Here is a 27,893-nt window from a genome sequence, read left to right on the forward strand (position 1 = left end):
CTAATTCTCACTACACTATTAAATAATATGAGGCACATTTAGGATCTGGAGAAAAATGAGTTGGAGGAGGTACATCCTTTTCTTTTCCTACGTCATTTCAATGTTGTTTAAGCAATAGTGCTGAGACTCCATCCATCTTAGAGCATCCTGAACATACCCCAAACTGAAAATTTGCATTCCTTTAAGCTCTTGTTCTACTTCAAGTTTTCTCTAACTATTCAAGAAAAATCACATGGAAGATCATTTTCTGAATGTCCCTGCCAGGCTTCCAGAAGTTATACGCAGTTTGTGAAGCCTGTAAATATATCTAAGACTGAGCACGTCTTTAATACCGATTTAGGAACCTTTAACATGGCTCATGTAACTTAAGATTACTAAGTAAGCTTCTTCTGAGATGAAGCTAATAACTAATAACCATAATGTTTTGAAAGAAGGCAACACACTTGATAGTATTTATCACTAATCAGAGTATTCTAGGTAAATTTAGGCAAAACAAGAAGCAAAATTTAGGCAAAACAGTTTCCAAAACTTCAAATAATTTTTCTACCTTCTTCCTATGGGCTAAGAAGACAGCAGGGTTAGCTTCTTCCTATTGGGGATTCATAAAATGCATCAACAGGGTCTCCCCAAATCAAGATTACTCATATACTGTGCTGCTTAGCTTGGGGCTATCATGATCCTCATGCAGTAGACAAAGGTCTTTTTTTTTTTTTTAAGTGGGACTCTGCCTCAAGAAAACACTTATTTGTGGGGCAGCACAGTTCAAGGCACATGCAAGTGGAAATGGTGTCCTGTGTGTACCTTTGCTATTCACCCTCCATACAGTTTCCAGGGTTTGTCCATGAAACACAAATCTTATCATACTGTTTATCTGCTTAAAACCCTTCAATGCCCCTTCTCCATCCTACTTAATTGTCAAAACAAGTGGTATATTTAATGTGTGTCTTAAAAAATAAATAAATTTAGTATATCCAACTCAAAATGTTTCATTTTAAGATAAATATATTCAAGTAAAATGAAACCATAGTTAAAATATTGCATAAATAATAGTGTGGACAGTATAAAGACTGCAAAAATTGCAATGGGGGATATACCTTACTAAAATTGAAAAACATTGATCTAGAATAAAATCCAAACTCCCCAGTAAAAAGCAAGGTATTCCATTCATTTCTCTATGTTTCTAGCCTTACTTTTTTAGGGCTCCATTCCCTGTCCTCTGCAACCTACAACCTTAATATACCTCTAGGAGTTCCCTGGGCCTCCATATTAATTCATTTCTTTCTGATTTTTTAGGGTTTCTGCCCAAACTGTGCCCTTCCTCTGGAATGCTATCTCCTTGTTTGGAGGCTTCTCTTGGGAGTGCACTTGCACTAAAATATATTATCCAAACAATTTCTCATAATACTTGGTTTAAGAATTAATTCCACTAGGATGACTTTCCTAGTCCCTCCTCCAATTCTCTCCAACCTATAAATTTGGCCAATTCTCCTGCACCCCCACATTACTTTGATCATTCTTGTCATGGCATTGCTATCACCTACTCTGTCAACCTTTTTATATTCATCTCCTTTATTTTTTAAAAATATTTTATTCATTTATTTGACACAGAGAGAGTACAAGCAGGGAGAGCAGCAGGCAGAGGGAGAGGGAGAAAGAGGCTTCCTGCTGAGCAGAGAGCCCAATGCAGTGCTCCATCCCATCATGACCTGAGCAGAAGGCAGACTGAGCCACCTAGGTGCCCCAATTCATCTCCTCTGTTACACTGTATCCAAAGAGCTCAGCCCCATTAATGATACAGAACTCCAAACAATTACACTGAACAAATGAATTGCGTCCACTGTTAATTAGTAACTCATGAAATGCTTCTATTCCCAAAATAATAAGAACATTGTTAGGCTTTTATCATTCTGAAATTATCTTACAAGAAACAACAGGACTTACAAAAACAATAGTTTTTGAAAATTCATTTCCAATGCAAAAAATGATATTGTTATGTCGTTTCTGTTAATAATTTAATATTTTCGACACATGACCACACATTCTGAGATATTCTTCTCTTTAAAAGGTGGACCTTTAAATTCCCTAATGTGTATTAGACTCTCTTCTAATAAATAGAATATGGCAGAAAAGAAGGCATATTCCTCCCAATATTAGGTTATAAAAACTATGAATTCTATCTTGGGTGGTATTCTTTTTCCTTGGATCTCACACTCTAGGAAAAACCATGCCATCAGAACCACATGCCAAGGAAATTAAATCTCCTGCCAACAACCATAATGTGAGTCTAGAAGTGTATTCTCCAAACTCAGTCAAGCTTAAAATGATTGCACACTAGCTGACACCTTGATTGCAGCTTCGGGAAAAAGTAAGAGCCAGATCCATGCAAATAAGCTGCAGCTGTTCCAGATTCCTGTCTACCCCCTCCCCCAGGCTAGAAATAATAAATATTTTTTTTGTTTTAAGCTTCCATTTTTAAAGAAAAGTGTTATGTATAAATAGATCACATCAAGCAGATGACCTTGGGCACACTCTTCAATCTCTTTGAAGATATGTTTCCTTGCATCTAAATTAAAATTAAAACAATTTTAAAGGTTCTCATCATATGAACGGACCTATGTGACTTGAGCAGCAATATGCCCAGTAATATGAAGACAGGCAATAAATGCTACGTATTTTCCCCATGACCTAAATGCCTTGTGGCTTTTCTTTTTAAATATGGTTATTCTGGAATTAAAGACCAATATGCACATAGTCTGTGGTAGGCACTGTACAACACAAAGAACACATCTGTGACTTCTGTATTGAAAGGACTCACTTCAAACTGGATTTTGTTTCTCAAGTCACTAGCCTATTGGTAGATGATGATGATTATGATAAAGTTATAAATGAATGGTCATATCAGTGTTTTGATAAATTTCACAACCTCATTACATAAGTGGGTATGCATATAGTGATTACATAATGGATAAAAGTTTCAGGGATGATTCCTACCCACCCATAATCAAAACTCATGGCTAAGTCTATAGTATTCACCAGAAAACTCACAGTTAGAGAGCCTAATTAAGTATGTAAAGTATCTTGGTAGAAGAACATCTACTGATGATTACTATGCAAAAAAATATTTATTTGTTCATCTATATATTGCAAATTGTGGTCCACAAGCCATTTGCCTCTTAATCATCAGATGTGTGTGTTGGGGATATTTTTTGTTAAAAACAAATGTCTCTGAGATCCACACAGTTATTATTTTCATTTATAATTTCTTGTCAATGTCAATGATTGGGAATATTGGGGATATTCCTTAACAACAACAAATAAAACAAGACAAAAAAGAGCTCTCCATCGACTACTCACATACATTTGAGGATGCTGATTTATGATGGCTCTTAATTTTATCTGTACATTAAAATCTCCTCTGGAACTTTTAAAAGCTGCCCAGGCGATACTACTCTGCAGCTAGAGATAAGAACTGCTGATTTAGACCTTGCAACCTGATTCATTTTCCTCATTTGCACTTGGTTCAAACATATTGGACTTTGCAACCTCTGAATTCAAAACACTATCTGCAGTAAAAACTATAGGTTCTTGAATAGATGGGCAGATGTTACAAGTCTTTACCTGGAAGAAGTGGTTGGAGGGAGAGCTTCCCATTAGTGCAGGTTACTGAAAGGATCCGAGTGGCTTGTGGGAACTGGTGATGAGATACAGGAAAGTACTACAAACAGAAGAGACAGACTGACTTGAAACTTAAGACAAAACGCCATGATTTTAGTAAGTCCCATTTTCTATAAGAAAATCAAACACTTTAAGTTGCTTAATTAAATCAATAGCAGAACACAGAACTTTTCAAATATTTCCTCTCCTAGGAAACATATTTGGTATTTTTTTATTATTTCTAGGAAAATAGGCCATAAAGCAAACTTTAACAACCCCTTTTATCTACTAAACTAAGTACAAACCCCTTAGTTTGCCATTCAATACCCTCTACAACCCAGTCCCAAACTCTTTTCTTTCCAGGATCATATTCCATGACACTCCCTCATGGATCCAATACTCTTAGCTATGTTGAATTCATTTTTTTCTATTTCTGAAGTTTCCTGACTGCACATTGTTCACACTGCCAATAACAAATCTACCTTTCAAAACAGAGAACAAATGTTAAATCCTACTTGAGAATTATGACTCCCAAGTCCTGTCTCTTTAAAATAAATATACACAAAGTCTTTAAAAAAACCAATCTGCCATCCCCTGAAACTGTGGAACATTTTATTTCTATTTCTTATTAACCAAGTTATGTTCTACCTTGCGTTATTTTTGTAGATGTTAAAATATCTTAATACGTTAAAATGTCTAAAAACACAAAAAAATTTCACTGGGTAATTTTTCCCCCTTCATCCAGGACAAGAGACTTAAATGATTCCATTATTCTTATATCCTGCCTTATTTTTTTAGTTGAAGCCTGATTTCTTTTCAAATGATGTCTATCAGTACTCCTCCAAATTTTTCACTTGCATTGATGACTTAGTTTTGAGTTTATTCAACATTGCTTCTCATCTGTAGGTAGAGTAGAGCTAAAAAATTTTGAGAAGGTCCATGAATAAAAACTTCATAACATTTTTAAACCATTTAAAAACACATAGCAAACTTTTATACTTTAAAAACATGCTCCTGTTTTTATTTCAAAGAAAAACTTTCTTCCTTTAGTAGGAGATCACTATAATTATGGTTTTATTTAATTGTTAGAAAGAATAATACAGGGTCACATGTACACTCTTTCATATCATAACAGTTTCCCATGCCATAGTCGTTGGGATGGGCAGGTGGCTGAGCCTGGTGGTCACCCACTCACCTCTCTGAGAGTTCATGTTCAAAATGCTCTAAAAGCCTGGTAACAGTTTCTAAGGGGAAAACTACCTAATTCACATCCAAAAAACATGTGCTTCCTCACACTAGAAGGTACAATGCTTAATTATGGATATCATATACAAATAGTAATTTTCATATTGGCATGAACTGACTTTTTAAAAAATGCTAATGTCTATTTTTGCATTGAGTGCCATAGAACCCTTTATGAATACGTCTTACATCCTCTCTCTCTCTCTGTGACAAATAAAATCTTAAAAAAAAAAAAAAGAAAAGAAAAGAAAAAAGGACACCTGGGTGGCTCAGTCGGTTTAGCCTCTGCCTTCGGCTCAGGTAATGATTCCAGGGTCCTGGGATTGAGTCCCTCACTGGGCTCCTTGTTCAGTGGGGTGCCTGCTTCTCCCTCTGCCTGCCACTCCCCCTCCTTGTGCACGTGCACGCTCTCTCTTTCTCTGACAAATCAATAAAATCTTAAAAAAAAAAAAGAACATGTCATATCTTGAGATCCATCCTCTTTATGACCTGTATTTTGTTTGTTTGTTGATTCAACTTAAAATGCCTATATTTTTCCAAGGCATATTTTTTGAGGCATAAGAACAGACAGGGAGAAAATAAATGTAAAACATATATAAGGAGATTTAACAAATAGGTCTGATATTAATATTTATTAATATAAAATATGGTACAATTATAACATTGTAAACATTCATGAAACTAAAGTATAAATTTGTATATATCAGAGATTGTAGACTATGCACTTTATGAAGCCAAAACTTTTAAAAATAAATCTGCCATAAAATACACCTTAACAAATTAAAAACAATAGAAATCATAATGTGTGCTCTCATATTATAATGGAATTCAACTAAAAATTAATAACAGAAAAGTAGTTGGAAAATGCATGGAGATTAAATAACACATAGGTCAAAGAAAAAACATCAATATCAATCTAAAATATATGATCAACTAAATTCAAATGAACAACTGACATCAAAATTTGTGGGATGTAGTGAAAGCAGTGATTAGAAGGAAGTTTTTAGCACTGAATGCATATATTATAAAAAGAAGAGAGATCTAAAATTAATTATCTTATGGAACTAGGAAAAGAAGTAAAAAATGAAAAGTAAGTAGAAAAAGGAAATAATAGCAATAAGGACAGGAATCAGTTAAATTGGATTATAGGAAATCAAGAGAAAATATCAACAAAACCAAAAGCTAATTCTTCGAAAAGATTAATAAAGTTGGTACGTTCTTAGTCTGATTAAGAAAAAAAAAAAAGTAAGGACATGAATTACAAATATCGGAAATGAAAGAAAAGACACTACTAAAGATACTCTGGAAATTAAAAGAATACAGGAATAATATAAACATTTCTATGCCCACAATTTTCTTAACCTAAATGAAATGCACCAATTCCTTGAAAGAATAGTTTGCCAAAACTCACAAAAGAGAAATATGATCTGAATAAGTCTGTATCAGTTAAAGAAACTGAATCAATAATTAATAACTTTCTAAAATAAAAAGCTCCAGGCCCACATAGGTTCACCAGTGAATTCTATAAAACATTTAAAATTGAAACCATCAATTCTTTATGATCTCTTTCAGAGAATAGAAGCAGAAAGAATATTTCCTAATTCATTCTATGAGGCCAGCATTATTCTAACACCAAAACCAAACAAAACATTACAAGAAACTACAGACCAATATCTCTCATGTACACAGGTGCAAAAATTCTCAAAGAAATATTAGCAAATTGAATCAAATAATGTATAAAAAGAATTACATACCACAACCAGTGGGGTTTATCCCAGTTATGTAAGGTTGGTTCAACATTCAAAAATCAATTAATATAATCCATCACATAAACACACTGAAAAGTAAAAAAAAAAATTACATGATCATCTTAATAGATGCATGAAAATCATATGACAAAATCCAACACTCTTCATGATAAAAACTCTCAGTAAACTATGAATAGAGGAGAACTTTCTCCACTCTATAAAGAACATCTACAAAAAACCCTATAGCTAAAATTCTTTAAGTATTTAAAAATACTTTAAGATGAGAAGCTTGATCAGGAACTTTCCTACTAAGATCAGGAACAAGAAAAGAATGTCTCCTATCACCATGTATTTTCAGCATTATACTGGAAGTCCTACATAACACAATAAGATAAGAAAAGGAAATAAGAGGTATATTGATTGGAAAGTAAGAACTGGGTTTATTTGCAGATGACAGGATCATCTATGTAGAAAATCTGAAAGCAGAGACAAAAAAACACGGCTGGAACTCAAAAGCAATTTTTATGCGAGTTTGCAGGATACAAAATTAATATACAAACGTCAAGAGGTATCCTATATTTTAGCAATGAACAGTGGAATTTGAAACTAAAAACATAGTATCATTTGCATTTGCACCCCGCAAATGAAATACTTAGGTATAGATCTAACAAAATATGTACAAGATCTACATGAGTAAAACTATAAAACTCTGGTGAATGAACTAAAAAAAGAATTATATAAATGGAGAGTTATTTCATGTTCATTGATAGGAAGACTCAATATTGTTAGGTCAGTCCTTGACAACCTACTCTATAGATTCCAAGCAATCCCAGTCAAAATCTCTACACTTACTTTGCAGATACTGACAAACATATTCTATAGTTTATATGGAGAGGCGAAAGACCCAGAATAACCAACACAGTATTGAAGAATAACAAAACTGGATACTACCTGACTTCAAGACTTACTATAAAGTTAAAGTAATCAAGATAATGTGGTATTGGTTAAAGAATTTAATTATGACTTCACTCTCATCGGTCAGTGAAGTTACTGAAGGCTGAAGAAAAATAACTTCAGTGAATGCTAATATGCTTGTGTCCAAAATTTTGTCTAAAGTGAATATTAGGGTGTAGAGTCAGAATGTAAATTAGACCCACTGGTATGAACATCTACCCAGGCTTGTTCAACTACGCTACTTTCCATGCAGTACTGGCATTTTCCTACAAGCAATTACAGATCCTAGCAGGGGTACCAGCTATGAAACTGATGTTTCTAATAAAATAAAATAAGATCACTTAAGAAAATCATTAAAAATGAATAAAAATGAATTGATCAAAACATTCAGAGACAGAGATAAAATAAAGCACAATATTTTACTAATACATTTCTTCAACTGACACACCCAAACTGCTTGGTTTGGAGTACATACACACACACACACACACACGCACACGCACACACACACACACACACACACGGAAAGCTATTACCCTTTCTCTAAACTTATTGAAGATTAATTTAGTCAACAAATTCTAGAAGACTTATTATTTTACCCTCTCACTCATCTTTCTCTCCTTTTCTTCCATCTGTAGGACCCCACTGATTTCCCATTTGTATCTTTTCTCTGAATCAAAAAGATAATTAAACTGAAAATAAAAATTTACATTCCCTAATCCTATACATTATTTTCAACAATTTTGGAGTCCACCTTTAATTCAAGACAAAAGCCAAGCCAGGCTCTGTGCTGGATGCTGCAGGTAGATATCAGGATGAACAAGTATTGCACCTGTGCTCAGAGTGTGCACAGTTCAATCACCATTTAGATTACAATAAAGCAGATTAAATAATGTAAAAGTGGACACATGCGGACTTCTTTTTGGCTGGAAAGAAAGGAAATCTATTTGAAATAATAACCATTACTATGGATTTCAAATCAAATCTATTTGGAATAATAACAAAAGCATTATAAAATGGATAATTGTTTAAACAATTTTAAAGAAGATTTTCTTTATTTGAGAGAGAGAGAATTAGAGAGAGAGAGCACGAGAAGGGGGAGTAGCAGAGGGAGAAGCAGACTCCCTGCTGAGCAGGGAGCCCGATGCGGGACTCAATCCTGGGATTCCATTCTGGGACTCCAAGATCATGACCTGAGCCGAAGGCAGTCACTTAACCAACTGAGCCACCCAGGAGCCCCTAAACATTTCTTTAGTGATAGGTATAAATTAGAATGATTAGGGTCAGAATGGGGAGGACATCCCAAGAAAAGGAAAAAGAAAAATGAACAAAGATAGTGGAGATAGTAGAGTCAGTTATGCGATCCAAGAACATGAAGCTGCCCATTTGTTTATACAGCTGGAGTAGGATAGTCATGGAAGATAATGCTCCAAAACTGGGTTGGATTTGAGCTACAGAATTTGTACTTAAGTAATGCATGGGGAGCCTTTTAGAGGTTTTAAAGCAGAGATGCAATATTATTCATTCCCTGTCGGAGGGAAGTAATAATAGAAAAAAAAAAAGGCTGAACAAAACAGCAAGATACTGTTAAAAAGACAAGGTAGATGACAACAAAGGGCTAGTATCTACATAACCTGCCCACAGTGGTGATCTCAAAATCTACAGAAATCGGTCACTGATCTTACATTTTCATAAAATGTTACAACCTTCACACTTTGGAGAAACCAAAGTTTCAACCTCTACAATTTACAGAGTTAGAGTATCCAGGAGAAAGAGAAAAATTTGGGGAAAGATGGGGTTTTCAGTTTGGATTAGAGAGTGCAAAATGATTGGGACTTCTACATAGAGATGTGCTATTGGAGAGGAATAAAAAAATAATAAAACACACATTAGCAAGGGTCGAAAGCAACAATTTATTCTAACTAAAATCTACTGAACCACCTACACATTTCCTTACATAGCCAACAAAGCACAGGTGTTCCCAGGGAGCAAAGCCAACAAGAATTAATGAGCAATAAATAAGGACTAACACAGAATGATAGTCTCCCCAGGCATTCAGAGCAGAAATCACAGCTGTAAGTTAAAGAATAGAATTAAATCCCATTAACAGGTAAGGGAACAATTTTAGAGTATTCTGTTGTTGCTGAATAATGAGAAAACTGAATAAATAGTTCCAACTTTTCCCTATAAATTCAATTTATTATATAACCATATTAAAACAGTATAAAATTGAAGCTTCTACTTTTCTAGCAATAACTGCTTTTATTTCTCTGTGTTGTCTCCAAGTCTCTTTTGGTCATATAAATTTGTATTTTCATAGTCACAATTATTTATAACCCATACCATTTTGTATTATGTTTTTAACGTTTCCAGGTTGCCATATACACTTCATATTTACACTCAGTGTCTAAATAATACTCCATTGAGTGCACCTGAGAAAATTTATAAAATCATTCTCCTGTAATGGGAGGTTTGGGTTGTTTTCAGACTGGGCTTATTTTAGCTAATGTGGTGATGAGTTTCAGTCTTCTTGTTATTAGCCTCTATGATAACTAGTACCAGAAATCAGTGGTCTACAGGACTCTCTCCTGATAAGCTGGGAGCCCCTACAATGAAGACATTTTACTGTTCTCACTATTGTATCTGCTATATCTAGGGCATATTTTGGGTTCAAGCATTTTTTGTTAAATTGCTTTTCTTCTTTTGATCATTTTTTATGATACACTTCTTAGGATAAAGAGGAGAATGAAAAATAATTGCTGAGGAAAATAGATGTTTTATGTTTATAATCATGTTATTAAAATGTGTCAACTTTATTTACCACAGCACTATGAGTTAACATACATTTATTAATCTTTCACACTGTGACAGCATTATGCTAGGAACCTGGAATCAAAGTCAACAACGAAATATAATTATTGAGCTCAGAGTGCTCACAAACAGTAAATGGACATCTCTTCTCATCATTTCTTCTCTTTTCCTACTAGTAACTGATTTCCTTTTGGAGAGTAGTAGTATCTCTCACAGGATATAGAACGGAGCATCCCACATATAGTTTGGTGCATCCCAAGCCCACCTGCACTCTACATATGGACTCAAGATATGGGAACCTTCCTCCATAGAATTTAAATCTTGAAGTAAGTATAAAGTGATTAAAATGGGTGGGTACACTCATTTCAATAGGGTTCTCTGCTAGAAAACCACTCTTACTCACATGCTATTTAACCTCCGGGGTTGCTTTTTTCTATGCCATTCCAGGAATTTTTTTTTCTTTCAATGTCTCTTTGTTTGATACTGTGAGCTTCCAGTGTTCTGTCAGTAGCAATATGTGTTTAAGTTTGCCAAAGTCACTGTTTTATGTTTGTGACCAGAGAGGCATAGATGAAACTGGTAATTAAAAGCTAAGAAATGAGCACAAGTGGTGGGATAAAGATTCACATCAGAAACAGAGAGGAAAGATAACTTGTTTCAGTCAGGAAGCTCAGAGAATAATAGAACCTCACCAAGATGGGTGGATTGTTTACCCATTTGAAAATATTTGCTAATCGTAACAGAGGACTCAAATACATGAAACCAAAAGTGAAAGAGAAGAACAACTAACACCACAGAAATACAAAGTATTATATGAGGCTACTATGAAAACTATATGCCGACAATTAGACAGCCTATAAGAAACTATAAACATACAATCTTCCAAGACTGAATCTGGAAGAAACAGAAAATCTAAACAAGTAATTACTAGTAAAGAAATTGAATTGGTAATGAAAAGAACTCCAAACAAACAAAAGCCCAAGACCAGATGGCATCACAGGTGAATTCCACCAAATATTTAAGAAGAGTTAATATCTATCCTTTTCAAACTATTTCAAAAATTAAAGAGAAAGGGAAACCTTCAAATACATTCTAGGAGGCTAGCATTACTCTGATATCAAAACCAGACAAAGACCCTGGGGAAAAAAATTACATTTAAAGATTTATTTATTTTAGAGAGAGAAAAGAGAGAGAGAGTGAGACAGGGAGGGGCAGAGGGAGAGAGAAAGTTTGGCAGACTACGTGCTCAACATGGAGCCCAACACAGGGCTCAATCTCAGGACCCTGAGATCATGACCTGAGCCGAACCAAGAGTGGGACCCTTAACCAACTGCACCACCCAGGCACCCCTAAACATTTACATTTAAAACTATGTTTTATGTGTATGTGTATATATTTGAAACTATATATATATATATATATANACATAAAAATATATGTATATATTTCAATTAGTATATCTGTAAATGTTTATTCTGTTTTCTCATAAAGTGTATATTTTGGAAAGGGTCTCCATTTTTAATAGGAAGTTAGAGGCAAAGGATATGCCCAGAATATAGGGAGCTTTTCTAGAGACTTTTGCATGTGGGATGCTGAAATGAGCCCTAGCTACTTAGAAGCCAGGACAATAAAAGGACCTGAATTAATTCTTTACGTGCACAGAAAACAGGAGGAAAGAAATAACAATGCAAATTCTCCTCTTCCAACAATTTGTTGAAAACTTTTTAATTTTTTTTATTTTTTATTTTTTTAAAGATTTTATTTATTTATTCAACAGAGATAGAGACAACCAGCGAGAGAGGGAAGACAAGCAGGGGGAGTGGGAGAGGAAGAAGCAGGCTCATAGCGGAAGAGCCTGATNGAGCCTGATGTGGGGCTCGATCCCATAACGCCGGGATCACGCCCTGATCACGCCCTGAGCCGAAGGCAGACGCTTAACCGCTGTGCCACCCAGGTGCCCCTGTTGAAAACTTTTTTAGTACTTATCTATTGAATACCCGGGGTCCTGAACTTTCCAGCTTATGTGTTAACTTTGAAGCTATCTCAACCCACTTCAGTTAGGAGAAGGTCTCATGCATGTATTAATTTTAATAAAAAAATTATACATCACTATACTAGTCTGAGCAATGATATATGAAAAATGTAGTTTCAACTTTAAAACTTATCATTTGATGGAAAAACTGATTACATTTAAACATTATAAATGCAACCCCCAAATAGGCCTTTTCTGTAAGTGGTTTGGCACTAACTGAAAAAAAAAAAAAAAGCTTTATTGAGTCTGATGAATCAATTCCAGAATGAGACTGAACCCAGAAAAAAACAACTGGACTTTGGAATCAGAAAAACCTGAGCTGAATACTGATCATAGCTTAACATTCTTCCTTGGGGAAGAATCAGTGCCATCCGGCTTTTACAAAGTGTTTTTGTACCTTTGAGCAGAATGTTAGAAGGAGAACCATGTAGGTCAATTATGTTTAACTATTTCTGACATTTTGTTAACTGGGGAATGTTACCAAAAAAAAAAAAAAAAAAGGAAAATCAAAACCACACTATCCCAATTACACTGTATGTTAACTAAATGGAATTTAAATAAAAACTTTAAAAAGAAAAAGAAGTCACACTATCTCATTTTTCTCAAATTATTCTCTCACACTCTCACAATCTTCCTGGTTATGGATGACCAATTCTATCTGCAAAAATCTTGAGTCTTAATCAACACAATGGTGTCATATATCGAAGGTTTCTATTAACATGATTTTAGGTTGTAAACCATTAACACAGCTACCCACATGTAGCAAAATGTGGATCAAATTATGGTTCCTCTCTACACACAAAAACATTTTCATGTATGGAATAATAGATATTCATTAAGTACATGTTTTCTTCATGTCACTTATAGGCATTATACAAAAGAGAGTTTTACTGAAATTAGAATAATTTATTTCCCTGTTATAGCTAAGAAAAAAATATGCAAAAGATTATTTCACTAGTGTTTTATGACATCCACCAGTTCGTTAAATTTATTTTCACTTTTCACATAATTAACTTCAAGCTTAAAAATAAGAACTGAACTCTTACCATATGTCAGACATAAATACTATAATATGAATAGCTTGACTAGACATAAACTCAAGCCTTTGCAAATTATTCAAAAGTTAGGGGAGAAAACGGAATGTAGCAAAACAGTCAGCATAAAATAAGTGTTATGTCAGAGATACAACTATACCACCTTTTATAATTTAAGTATGCATGGTAAACTGTCAAGTTCCCGTAATAAAAAAGTAGAAGTACACAATATAGAAGAGGAAGTGAAAGTTGGTGATTTTAAAGCTAAGAGGAGAAATATTTGAAATAGAAAAAAAATCTAGAATAAAAAGGAAAATAAAGCAACAAGTTAATTAAAATATTAATAAAATAAACAATTCTTAAGTAAGACTAATAAAGACTGATAAACAAGTTAGCACAAATAAATAATAACAAATCAGAATAACACTGTTGCTGTATTTAGGGCATTTCAAAAAATAAAGAGAATACTCTGAAAGTCTTTAAACTGATACATCTGAAATCCTAGATGAAAAAATATAACTTAGGCAATAAGCACTGCAGGAAAAAGGAAACATATTGTAGAGCTAAAATTGCACTTTCTTGATAAAAAGCGTAAAATTAAACAAATGTAAAAAAATAATCATTCATGTTGAAATAAATTAAGTCTCATCCCTAAATAACAATTCCAAATTGATTCAATATTTAATGTGGAAGAGTTTATAAAATTTGGAAGAAAGTAAAGATATTAATGGCATCAAGGTTACAGAAAGATTTTTTAAAAAATAGGAAACAAGTACTAATTATGAAATAAATTGAAAGATTAAATGCACTACATTAAAATTCAGAACTACTGTTCATCAACAGAAATCTTAAAGAAACTGTAAAGAGACAGAGAAAATAATTAGAAGTTCAAAAATGAGTACTGGGAGTATAAAGTCAACTGATGTAAATAAATAAGAAAAAATAAAAACTCAGTAAGAGAAGGAGCATATTGCATAATCCAGTATGTTTAAAAATAAAAAAGAAAAAGAAAAACACCGCAATGAATTAACCTAAGAAAAGATGCTCAATTTCATTAGTATTCAGGAAAATATAGTTAAGAACATCATAGGCTACCAAGGGCACTAATAAGACTGGAAAAATTAATAAGTCATACAGTAATAGCTGTAGGTGAGGCTATTAAAAAAGAGTTATACTGCTCCACTGTTGAAGGCATAATATAAGACCTTTGTGGAAAACATTCGGGTAATAAACTATAAAGTTCAATATGCATACAGCCTTTCATCCAATCATTTGGCTTCTAAGCTAGAATATACTTGAGTGCTGTGCTGTCAAAAACGACAGTTACTAGCTTCAAATGAACACTTGAAATATGGCTAGCTTTGATTGAGATGTGCTTGCTATAAAGGTAAAATACATAGTAGATTTCAAAGACTTAGTGCAAATAATATAATGAAAAATATATCATTGCTGCTTTCATAGCTTTATACTGTCAAAGAAAAATTACACCAGAAGCAAGGGAGACTTTATTCAACACTATTGTACTGGGGGAGAGAGACTGAACACAACTATCCTGAAACAAAAGGCAGAAGAGATTTTAAGCAGTAGGGTGAGCTAGTAGAAAAGTACTCGAAGATATAACCTGGGGGGTAGTCCAGCGTGATTTAGCTATTTATGCTTGCTAATTGGCACTTAGCTAAATTAGGCTCCTACCCTCTCACAAGGCTGGGAAGACAGGGTCTCTATTTTTCTTGATGATTATATTGCAAAGGGATAACTCTTGGCCCTTAAGAAAGACAGCCCTTGGTTGTAAAATGTCAAGAGGATGGAAGAAGATTTACATCTCAAAGGGGCAAAGAAATAATTTGTAAAGGGAAGCTTTCTAAAGTAAATGCTGTAAGAAAAGGGAGGTCAGAACTTATAATTAGGAAGAAACCTGTCTAAAGTTTAGTCAAACCAGGAAGAGCATTAGGCTGTCTTATTATGTCAAATGAAAATAGTTTGGACACAGTGTATCCAAAATAAAATTTATTGTTACAATTACTTTAATTTCTTTTAAGTATTTTAATGAGGAACTAAGAAATCTAAAAATTAAATAACTTGCCCATGTTCTTATCTAATTTTATTGAGCTATGTACAAGAATTATCATAGCCATCATTGTTTATAAGAGCAAAAAAACTAAAATTAGCCCAGATCCGTCAATGGATAGAGAAATAAATTATGGTACATTTATGTATTTTACATACAGTAAAAAATTAATGAGCTATATTTAGTAGTGTAAATTAATACAATCATAACTACATGGAACAACACTGATATAGGTCAGAAATATAACACTGGGTAAATGAAAGCACTTGCAAAAAAATTATACAGGGGCGCCTGGGTGGCACAGCGGTTAAGCATCTGCCTTCGGCTCAGGACATGATCCCAGCGTTATGGGATCGAGCCCCACGTCAGGCTCTTTGCTATGAGCCTGCTTCTTCCTCTCCCACTCCCCCTGCTTGTGTTCCCTCTCTCGCTGGCTGTCTCTGTCTCTGTCGAATAAATAAATAAAATCTTTAAAAAAAATATATATATATATATACAAAATAATTTCCACTAAAAAACTTTCAAAAGCAAATAAACCTAAAAATAATGTTTAGAGGTACACAAATATATGATAATTTCATGCACAAAAATTGAGAATAATAAATAGATAATTTAGGACAGTGGTCATTCTGTGTTCTGTGAATGAAAATGAATCCACAACTAACTTTAGTAAGTCTGATCATGTTCTCGTTCTTAAGTAATTCATAAAATCTTTTGTGTTTGTTTTATTCTTAGATTTCAAAGTTGCATATATCTTTAAATTAGAAAATACTACATAAAATATTACAAAATTGAGCTTTAACAGATGCAAAAATAAAGCAACCTATATAAAAATTCTTCATACATTAAACAAAATAAGCTATCATACAGTATGATAATTGTTTTTACAAAAAATACTTAAATATGTTTATGTACATATAAAAGGGAATTATTTCTAGGTAGGTAGGATTATAGGAGTTTTTATATTTTTTCAGACATATTTTTGCTACTTTCTTTTATTTCTGCTATGGTATTGACAGCTTTTTGGTGATTAAAAAATGTGCACAATTGACCCTTTCAAAATTTGTGTTTAAGTGAGAAATTTATTTTTGGGGGAAGTCTTACAGAATGTCATAGAGGAGAGACGAAGCTAGAAACCAAGTCTTATCTTAAAAGATCCATGGGACGCTGACCTGAAAAAAAAAAGGGCGGGGGATTTAAGGAAGAGGAATCAATCTTAGATACCATAAAATGGAAGGAGAGAACAGATGGAGGTTGATGGAAGTGAAAAGTAGCATATGTACTGTGCTAGGGAGAAAGCTTCAATTGTGGAAGGTTATGTTTTATCAAGATGCTGATGGGTCTGGTCTGCAGGCAGAGGAATTTAGACTATTATGCAATGGAAAAGAAAAGTTGGTATCTAAGTTGTACTTTGTAAGTTATCACCATAGGCTCAGACATAATTATTCATAAAGTTGCTATTTGCAACTACTGTTATTACCAAACAGTTCGGTTAAAATTTAAATAGCTGAAAAGATCCAGAAAATAAGTCTTTATAGATGTTTCTAAATTCCATTGCTGATGTGCCTTAAAAGTGGTAATAGATTATGAGGTAAAGTAATGTACATAATATACTATATTATGTATTCAAGAAGAAAATGACCCTACATTAATCATGAGAAGCAGAATATTAATGCTTCCAAAGAATTTTAAAGATGAATATTGCTGCAGTAAACTGAATACTAATTGCTACATAATTAATAGACATTTGTTAATATTTCAATAGGAAATAAATCCTTGTTTACATCAGAATGAGGATGAGAAATTATTCCTAAATGCATAGCTTGTAACTAAATTGTTGTTTCTAATACTAAGATTCTTTAAATAAGTCACAGATTTTTTTTTAAATACATATGAATATGTGTTTGGCTGATATGCAGAAAGAGGCTCAACTGCAAATGATCAGCATTAGAAGAGGGAATAAATATGCATGTTTGAAAGCTGGAAAAGAAAAAAAAAACAGTTTACTTGCAGGGAAAGAATTTTACCAATTTACCAATTTAAAGGTGTGGACTAATACACACTGGGGTTCTCCGGGGTTAAGGGGTGGGATAAAGGACGTAGCAACATTAATTATCGGTTAAGAGTCCTTACTATGTACTAGAAAAATCAAGCTGCATTATATGCACTGCATCATAATAATGTCTAATGTTATGATAAATCTAAGATAAGGAGATTGGATCAGAGAAGTTAAATAAACTGCCTTAAGTTACACAGCAAGTAAATGAAAGTACTCACTGTAATGTCCTCTTTCTTTACCGTTGGCCATACTGAATATGTGTCAAAGATGAAATTTTTATTTTTATTTTTTAAAAAGATTTTATTTATCTACTTGACAGAGAGAGAAACAGCCAGGGAGAGAGGAAACACAGCAGGGGGAGTGGGAGAGGAAGAAGCAGGCTCCCAGCGGAGCAGGGAGCCTGATGCAGGGCTCGATCCCAGGACCCTGGGATCACGCCCTGAGCCGAAGGCAGACAGTTAATGACTGAGCCACCCAGGCACCCCAAAGATGAAATTTTTTAAAAATTAGAATTAAAAAGAATCCATATTTTACATGAAAAGTCATCTTCTTCTCCTCCTCCCCCTTCTTCTCCCTCCTCCCTCCTCTTTCTTCTGTTTAATTACCTGCATCACACCAAATAAAACTTCCAGGAAGAACTATCTCAATTAAAATTCACAGGAAAATGGCTTGTAATTATCCAAGCTTTAGTCAATCAACTCAAATGCCTAATCTGAAACTATCCTGCTAAAATTTTAGCTTTACTCACTTTTGTGTTATTTTAGGAGAAATACAGAGAAGCTGGAGCTCATTGTCAATAATGTTTCTGCAGAAACAGTTTCCTGGTAACTTTCAGATTCCTATTCTACCTGCATTATGTGAATGTTTTCATACATACATATGAAATTTGTAAAAGTTTCATAAATATATTGTATATATAAATAAATTATATATATATTTATACACATACACAGACACACAATATATATTTATACACAGACACACACAGTTTCTCTCATATATATTTAGCTCTGCGAGAACATAGCAGGATGGACTTCATCCATCTGGAGGTTGGCTGGAGAAGCTTCCCTAAAGAAATGGATTGAAACTGAACCTAAAAATAGGAGCGGTGATTCTAAGGTGAATAGGGGCAGAGAGAGACTTCCAGGAAGAGAAACTAGAGTCTGCAGGACTGAGGAAGGAGGGTCTGGAAGTCTTTAAGAAACTAAAAGAACAATATGTCTGTAGAAAGAGGGGAAAGAGTACAGGATCTAGTTGGAGAGGAATGCATAAAAGTCTATCATTGATTTTTGTCTATCTCAGTTCTTATACGGGCTTCAGCCTCTAGTCTCCCAATTAAATTGCAACAGCCTAAGACTGGTCTCCGTGTTACTAGCTCCACCAACCAGTCTTCCTCTTAACTGCACCACTCTTGACAATTAAAGAAACAATAGTCTTAGGTTCTTTCTGGCAAAGTGGCATTTAACAGTTTTCTGAATAACTTTAACAAAGCAAGTTACTATTAATTTAGGTGATTTTAAGCAAGTATTTATTAGATGCATAGAATATTCTACTCACCAGGCATGGTTCTTGCTTTCAAAGTGTTCTAGTGAGTTGCAAAGGAGCATCCAGCTGAGAAGAACTGGAGTTAGAACCTGGGAATCTGAGTTTCATTTTACTGTGTGTGTGTGTGTGTGTGTGAGTGTGTGTGTGTGTGTGTGTGTGTGGTTTTCCTTATTTTCCAAGAGAATGTTGTGTTGCTGATTTGCTAAAGTTTCATAAATATATCAAGCTCAACAAATAATATTTCAGAATAAAATAGATTAAAAATCTTCATGCATATTGTATTAAAATTTTTGAAAATACTTAGATTTATTATTCCTGAAATGAAAACTCTATGCCTGGCTTACTGCTCTTGAAATAAAAACTGAATGTATCATCTGTTTCATATTTTATGTTGTATAGACAGAAAAGTGTGGACCAAAAAATTGAGTAGGTATTTAAATAAAGATATAAAGAAATATTTACTCAAGGGATCTTAATATATCATGATGATGTACAAGGCTTCAAAAGCAAATCCACATATTCATATTTTTCCTAAAAGTTAATATACATGGGAGAAAAACTGAGAAGTTGAAACATAATGTTTATGAGTGATTAAATGTTGAATAAAAACTGAGCTGTTTGATAATAGCAGAATCCATATGTCGCCATATCTATAACACCTTGAACACAATTCTTGAGGTGATGATATGAAGAAAAAATTTACCAAGGCATAATATAACAAAGATGCATGTTTCTGCAATAAAACTGATCATTTAGGTGAATAAAACCATACCTTTGTCCTTAAACGTCATATCTGAAAATAGGAATAGCTAAAACTTCTCACAGAAAATTTTGTTAAGTAAAATTGAAGAAGTAACATACTTCATTACACAGTGGCAAACTGAAGAATGGGCTTTTCTAAAAAGTCTGTACTTTTCAAAAAAGGCTCAGAAAATTGGTTAGACAGCATTAAATAGAGGGAGCTGAGGAATTTATTCATTTCCCTCCAAAATAAATTTCTTTCTTTAATCACTCTTTTTGTATATATCTTATTAAGGCTACTATGCTTTTTAGGTTATTTATTCACGTATACATAAAAATACACAAGTGATGAGAAACTATACTGGATTCTCAAAAAGGTCTGGAACCTTGCTCATGCCATTGCTGCAGTGTACAGATGGTAGTTAGCACTGCTGGAATCTCAAGATAATAAAAAATGCAATGAGGCTTTAAATAATATTGTAGAAAAACAAATTGCAGGATGAAAAACCCTGGAGACATGTTAAGTGTAAGCTTGTTAACCTGTAAAATGTATCACATTGGGTCAAATAAAGGTGCCATTCTGCTTATATTAAATCAGCCTCTCATCTTGGTCACAGGAAACCTCAGAAATTAGCTTAGGAAAACCTAAGGTCAGCTCTAAATGTGTGCCTGACAAAATCCTAAACTCAATAATGTAGCGGTGAATCAATCATTCTGCAAACAATTATTGATTACCCACTACGTGTTTTTAAGCCACTATAGTCAAGTAATTGATTAAAGAGGATAAATTAGAAAGAAGAAAGAATTTAACAGATGAACTGAATGGGTTTCTTTTTTTTTTTCCCTTTAAGAAACTAATTTGGTAGGAGAGGATGTCAAACTTGTAGCTATAATGCTAGTTGAAATTTAGAAAGAAGAAAAAATGGAGGAAATCAGAAACAGCGACATTCCTGGGGCACTGGGGGGCCAGTCAGTTAAGTGTCTGGCTCTTGATTTCAGCTCAGGTCATGATCTCAGGGTCATGGGATCAAGCCCTGAGTCAGGCTCTGTGCTCAGTGGGGAGTCTGCTTGAGATTTTCTTTCTCCCTCTCCCTCTGACCCCCCAACTCTCTCTCTCTCTGTCTCTTAAGTAAATAAATAAATCATTAAAAATAAGAAATAGGGATATTCCTAAATTAATTATAGCATAGCTTTGTGAAAATATATGGAATTTTTAAAAGTAAGTCTAAAATAAATTTTAATAAAATATGATTTACTTCCTATCAAATGCCAACTACTATAAGAGTATTACCTTTATAATATGAAGAAAAATGTTCAAATTTGACATTTTCGAATGGTCTTATGTTTTATAAGCAAAGACATAAAACAAATATTTTTACTGTAAAATAAATGTTTAAAATATTGAACATATCAATAACAGTGTATGCATTTTCATTCATTTTAAGGTTGAAATTTAAAACATATTCTCCATTTGAACCAACAAAATATTAAAGATGTGAAGAAGCTGGGTAAGGTCTGATTTTTACATTGTTCAAATAATGAAAACAAGGTCATCAATATGACTTTCTCAGTAGTGTTAACTTGGGATTTTAATGGACCATCGCTGTGACCAGGCAACTTGGACAAGAAAGCTGAGGAAAAAGTGAAAACAGATGTAACAGTGGTCAGGAATGTTGTCCCAGTTGTAAAGAACTCTAACTGCTAGGGCAGTGTTTACAGTGTGTAGTAGGTGTGGGGTGGCAAGCTTAGGAATGTTTGGGTGGCAAATGTGTGAGAAAGGAGAAAGGAAATTACAGAAGGCAGGTAAGGGCAGCAGGAAATAGTTTAAGTCAGTGAGCATCACTGTCATTCTCACTATCTGATTATTGAGGTTAGGGTGTGATAGAATATAAGGGAGAAGGATAATGCATTTTCCCTAGGGAGAGACTAGAAAAGGGTTATACAGGTTTTGTGAGTGTTCAGGAAAGCAGATGGACATTAAATAGCAAACCCAAATTCTAATAAGAATGTCAAATAGTCATCTACAAAAATGAAGAAACATTTGGTACTACAGATGGCCAAAACTGTGGGAAGAAAGCTGGTAGGAAATCCTGCTCCTAGTGGCTGAACATAGGCATCCAGTGAAACTCCCAGTTGTAGGTCTTTTGGCAGCAAAGGCCCAGAGTTGGTGAAAAGGAGCATCATGATATGCATTCTGAATTTATCAGATTTCATTCAGGAGAATGGGTCAGTATCTAAAAGTGATACCCAATGGTAAACTTGTTAGCCATGGGAGCTGGAGGAGACAAAATGAGAAAAAGCCGGATGTTCAACAACTTCACTGACTTCATTCTGTATTTTGGTCAAGGCCTAGACCATAAGTAAAGAATAATAAATTGCTTAAGAAGTTACAGGTAACTTGAATACAGTAGTGTTATCACTGTCCATGAGAAGGCACTTCATTTTTATATTTTGTTTGTTTGACATTTTATCTTAAATTAAAAACGAGAATATTTATATATCCCAATGTAGAACAAATGGCTAGCATTCCAAGCTCACATTTCTCATGTATAACTCAAGTCTAGTTTTAAAGGGGTGTCTAAACTCTTACCATAATGGGGATTAAAAATTAGAGCATAAATATGGCTAATGACCAAATGAAAAGTCATGGCTCTCATTAAAATGAATATGATTCTTTGACAGAATGCCTTTATGGATGGGGTAAACCCACTGAGAAAGAAGCAGCCTGTCATGTCATAAGCTGACCACTGAAAGATCATTTCCTCTTTCATTTATTCAATTTTTAATCACTTTTTTTTACTCCTCAAACATTCATTGATCTTTACTTTGTACTATCTTTCTTGATAAAAAAAAATTAAAGACCCTAAAATAAGATATAATTTAGCCTCAGTGAGTTTGCTCTTCTGAATGAACTCATTAGCTACAATGTAGTTACATACAATAGCATCATTGCTAAATCTCAGAAGAGTCAATCACTCCAAACATTGGTGTGGAATAAGGAGATAGGTTCAGTTGATACTATTAGTACCAACAGTGAGCAGCTAATATTAACTGTTTATTGTTGAGGGTATGCTCTCAATATCAATCCTCCCAATACAGGGTATGTTCTGTTATCTCACCCACTTTAGAGTTAAGAAACTGAAACTTAAAGAGGTCATGGAGTCATCTCAAAAGCCAAACCGCAAGTAAATTACAGTGAAGAGACTTAAAGTTAAGTAATCTCCAAATGTTAGTCTCATCTACTTGGCACTAAAAAAAAACAAACAAAACAAAACAAAACAAAAATACAGTTTATGTTAGCAAACTTAGGGAAAAGTAGCATATAGACATTTTCAAGTTGAACACTGTTAAAAATGATATTGGAAAAAAGTTTCTCATACACTTAATATACTTCCAACAATATTTGAGTAAGAAATATTGACAAATTATTATAACACAAGATAAACTGAAATACCCTAAAGAGGCTCATATTGAGAATGACAACGGAGTTGAAAATGACAGGCTAAGATGGAGTTGCAGCTTAGATGGATATTTTCACTGTGTGAACGAACTACAATGGGCATTTCCTTTGGTAGAATTCTTAAATCTTTAAATCATAAATATGGAAAATGTGTTAGAAAGGTAAAACACTTGGTTAGTGACGGATCTCTCAACTGTTTTCTAAATTAAGTAAAAAAGAAAAGAGCATTTTTAAAGACTCATTTGGGCATTTCTAATATCTAATGAGATACAGTAGTATCATGAACCCCTCTGCACAAATTTAAAAGAAAATTAAATCCCAAATAGGTTGAATTAATACTTCTAAGTTTCATTAAAATCCTGTATGAAAGGCTCTATGAAATTACGAAATACAACTATTAATATTCTGAAAAATCCATATTTTAGATTCACTACCCAAAAGTTAGAGGTCTTAGATTTAAGAATGTTCAATACCTTGTAACACATGGGCTGCTAATCAGTAGGTCAGTGGGTCACATTTATGATAAATTTAATTAATTGCTAGTGGCATTTATAAAAAGTTAAAAATCATGGCATGTCCTTTTTTGCTGAAGGTCAAAGGAAATTACGTAATTCATGTGTCTCATGCCTCTTTTTGGTTTAAATCTTAGCATGAACAACTGAATGAGCTGGGCCGTCTTGTTAGTTTAGAATCACAGCATTCCTTGACATCCTCCCACCCCCCAAAGAAATTTGATCTAAAATTCCAGAAGTTTCATAAAGACAAAGCTTTACATAAAGACAAAGTATATATATATATACATACATGTATATATATATATATACACACACACACACTCATTTAAATTTCAAAAAAATTCTTGAAAGCCTATAATAGTGTTCCATGTCATTTGTTAGATACTGAAAAGCATATGGATATGCTTTTGAAAGAATCCGCCTTTGCTCATAACTGAGGAGGGGCAATTAACAGCACAAAAAACTACAGTAGTTCTTAGCCCTACATTAAGTAGGTGGGACTCATCCAATCAGTTATAAAGGCCTTCATAGATCAGAAGGCTGACACTCTCTTTTTTTTTTTAAAGATTTTATTTTATTTATTCGACAGAGATAGAGACAGCCAGCGAGAGAGGGAACACAAGCAGGGGGAGTGGGAGAGGAAGAAGCAGGCTCATAGCGGAAGAGCCTGATTGTGGGTCTTGATCCCATAACGCCGGGATCACGCCCTGAGCCGAAGGCAGACGCTTAACCGCTGTGCCACCCAGGCGCCCCTGACACTCTCTTAAGCAAAAGATAATTCTCCTGTGTGATGGGCCTTAAAGCTAGGACATCAGCTCTTGCTAGACCTACAGCAGCCTTCTGGCCTTTGTACTTGAACTGCAATACCACCACTGCAGATTTTGCATTTACCAGGCTCTACAAATGCATGAACCAATTCCTTACAATAAAGAGATTATATATTATGTAAAATAAATATATATTTATAAAGATATATAAAGAGTTTGCATAGTATATAAAACAAATATATGTATTATATATTACGCACACACACCCCAACACACACCTTGTTGGTTCCATTTCTCCAGAGAATGCTAACTAATACACATTATAGATTTTAAAAGGAGACCAACAGCACTATGGAGACAGAGGAAACTGGAGTTAAACAAGCAATCAGAAGCAAAGAAAACAGAAGGAGGCCAGGGCACTAAACCATACGATTGATGATCTGAACATGAACTCAACCTGAGGTGACTACAATGGAAAGCAAGAATAAATACCGTAAGAGTGCATCATGACCATGGATTATCAAAGCATTTTTCCTTTAATGTAAGAAGAGCCCCTTAAATTTGTCCATGACAATGGAAAAAAAAAAAGACAATGCTCTAATTCTTGGATAAAAAGTGTTTGTTCTTTTTAATCTCAGTGGAGTTTTACTCTTCTAGGAATTTCTGAATTTAGTAGAAAAAGAATGAAGTTCTTAGGATTCTTTAATTATGATTTGTATAGCTGCTAAGTGAGTGTTTAGGAAGCTGATTTTAATCAAAGGTTGGTAGGCATCTTTTTCTAAAGTATGGCTGGATAGACGCAGCTAGATTTAAGAAGTTTATTTCTCCATCTTTCACTGTTCTAAAGCTGTTTTGGTAGCCTGGGGCTGATGGAGAAATCCCTTTGCAGGGTGTTAACTATAGTGGAAGAGGCCTCACTTTGAAATGAAAGATTCAGCTAACTAGCTAGTGACTTTGGGTTTGAGTATCATTTTTCATAAGGAAAAAAAATATTATGTATACATATTTTTTTTAAGATACTGGCACTTTAACCCAGGGCCTCCTTCTTTATTATGTGAATATTAATGATGAATAAGTAGCATGGGCTGACTTATCATCACACTTTGCACATATTATCACCGAAGATGAATTTGATATTGCATTTCTGAAAGTTTACAAAGATGTCACTTGTTTTCTTGAACAGGAGAGAATAGCTCTTCTTTCACCTGCTCTAATAGCACTGCTTACATCTCTTCCTATAGTGTACTGTGGAGCTAATGGACAGCACACTTCTGCCTTCTAAATCCCTAACTGAAGGTCTTCAGATAAATGGGGGAGAAGGAAGAAGACAGGGTAAATGGAACTGTTAAGGAAAAAGGTATTTTCCACTTTCACAGTGGCCTGGATTACTAATTGTACCAAAGAAGGTATCTAGATTTTCTAAAGACATTTTTTGGGAGATAAATGGTATTTTCAAAATCAGGCTAAGAGTGGTAAAAATCTTCTTGGCCTAGAAATAACCTGGGGAAAATGATGACAATAACTATAACCATAATGCAATTTCATTTTCCTTAGAAGAAGAATGAATATTAAAAATGTTATGGCTAGATATTTTTATAATGAATCTCTTCCAGAGCAGTGGATATAAAGAACAGAAAAGAGATGAAAAGATGGTAAGGAGACATTTAGTTCACACCTCTCTATTTCTAGTAAGGACTGCAGTGCAATCATTTAAGCCTATTGCTGATATACACACTTATAAAACTGAGAGGAGGAGAAAGGGAAAATGATGAATAAAAATTATATTATGTTGGACTCACTGATTCTTTTAATAGGCTTTGCCTGACTGAGGTTTGCCTTAGGATGTGTCTCAGCCAGTTGGGTTATAACAACTCTGTAGGACACAGGGGGATTAGTGGGCAATAAAGAGAAGCCCAACAGAATTTAAACAAGAGGTATCTCCAGACTTTTCCTCAGCCCCTACCTCTACAGAGTCACCTCTTCTTCATATGAACACAAATACTCTACCTGTAAATGTTTCTTTTTTTTTTCCCAAATCATACAAAAACAAAACATTTAATGCTTTTCTTTCTTTTCTTCTTTCTTTCTTTCTTTCTTTCTTTCTTTCTTTCTTTCTTTCTTTCTTTCTTTCTTTCTTCTTTCTTTTTTTGCTAGATTTGACTGTGAGCTTTTCAAAGGCACAGAGTCTTACCTTTCATCAATATCTTTTGGGAAGCAACACTTCCTGATGTGGGAAACAAAGACAAAAGAAAAAATTAAACTTCCTTACTGCCTACAGCCCACTGACAGGCCAGAGTGACCTTCCTCAGGGAGTTCAGCTGCCTTGATGCTGACACTTTGCAAAGGGCAAAAAAGCAATCTTAGCCAGACCTCCCAGGATCCTGTAAGTCTACTTTAACATATAAAAATTCCTTTGGAAACTTCATTTATCTCTACCCCCCCTCAAGATACATGCTAGCAATCATGCTCCAAGCATATGACCCACTGATAGACATCCGAAGAGTCTCATGACTAAACCATAATAAATGACCTTTTCCTAAAAGGTCCCCTCAACCTAGCCCCCTCAAGGTCATGGAAACCTTGTTTCTAAAATTCCTGAGAGACTTACGCTATCCTTAACCTCCTCCCAACTTGAAAGTATATGTCAGTCACCTGTCACAACCCCAGTGCAGCTTTTTCTCCCCAAGGGTCCTTTCCCGTGCTTTAATAAATGCACATTTTGCACTGAAGACATCTCAAGAATTCTTTCTTGGCCATCAGCTCTGAACTCCAACATTTCCTACATCACTTACCAGTTACAAAATAGTTTCTTGGAGATGAATAAATTATGATAAGAGTTTTATCTATTCAGAATGAGGAAGTATTGGGTACAAAGGGGAGAAGCAGATGACATGTTATTTGTTGTCCAATTATTTCCTAAGGATGCTTATGTATTTTAATGGGACTCTATGACATCTTGAGGAAGTAAGATTTTATACTTCAATATTATATTTCCTTGTTTATTTATATTTCCCATATTTGATCTTTGTTTAACCTAAACCATTCTTTCTGCAACTTTAGCCTATTCCTTTTGTTCTATTCTTCCAGAGCATAAAATACTTAACAGCAAGCATGAACAGGAGGAGGAGGAGGAAGAGGGGAAGGTGAGAAGAAGGAGGTTAGAGGAGGGAGAGGTGAGGTAGTGGGATGGTTCATTTTATGTGTCAACTTGACTAGGCTAAAGCTAGTTAAACTTTATTTCTGGGTGTGTCTGTGCGAGTGTG

This window comes from Ailuropoda melanoleuca, chromosome 16 (genome assembly GCF_002007445.2).
Source record: "Ailuropoda melanoleuca isolate Jingjing chromosome 16, ASM200744v2, whole genome shotgun sequence".
Classification (NCBI taxonomy): domain Eukaryota; kingdom Metazoa; phylum Chordata; class Mammalia; order Carnivora; family Ursidae; genus Ailuropoda; species Ailuropoda melanoleuca.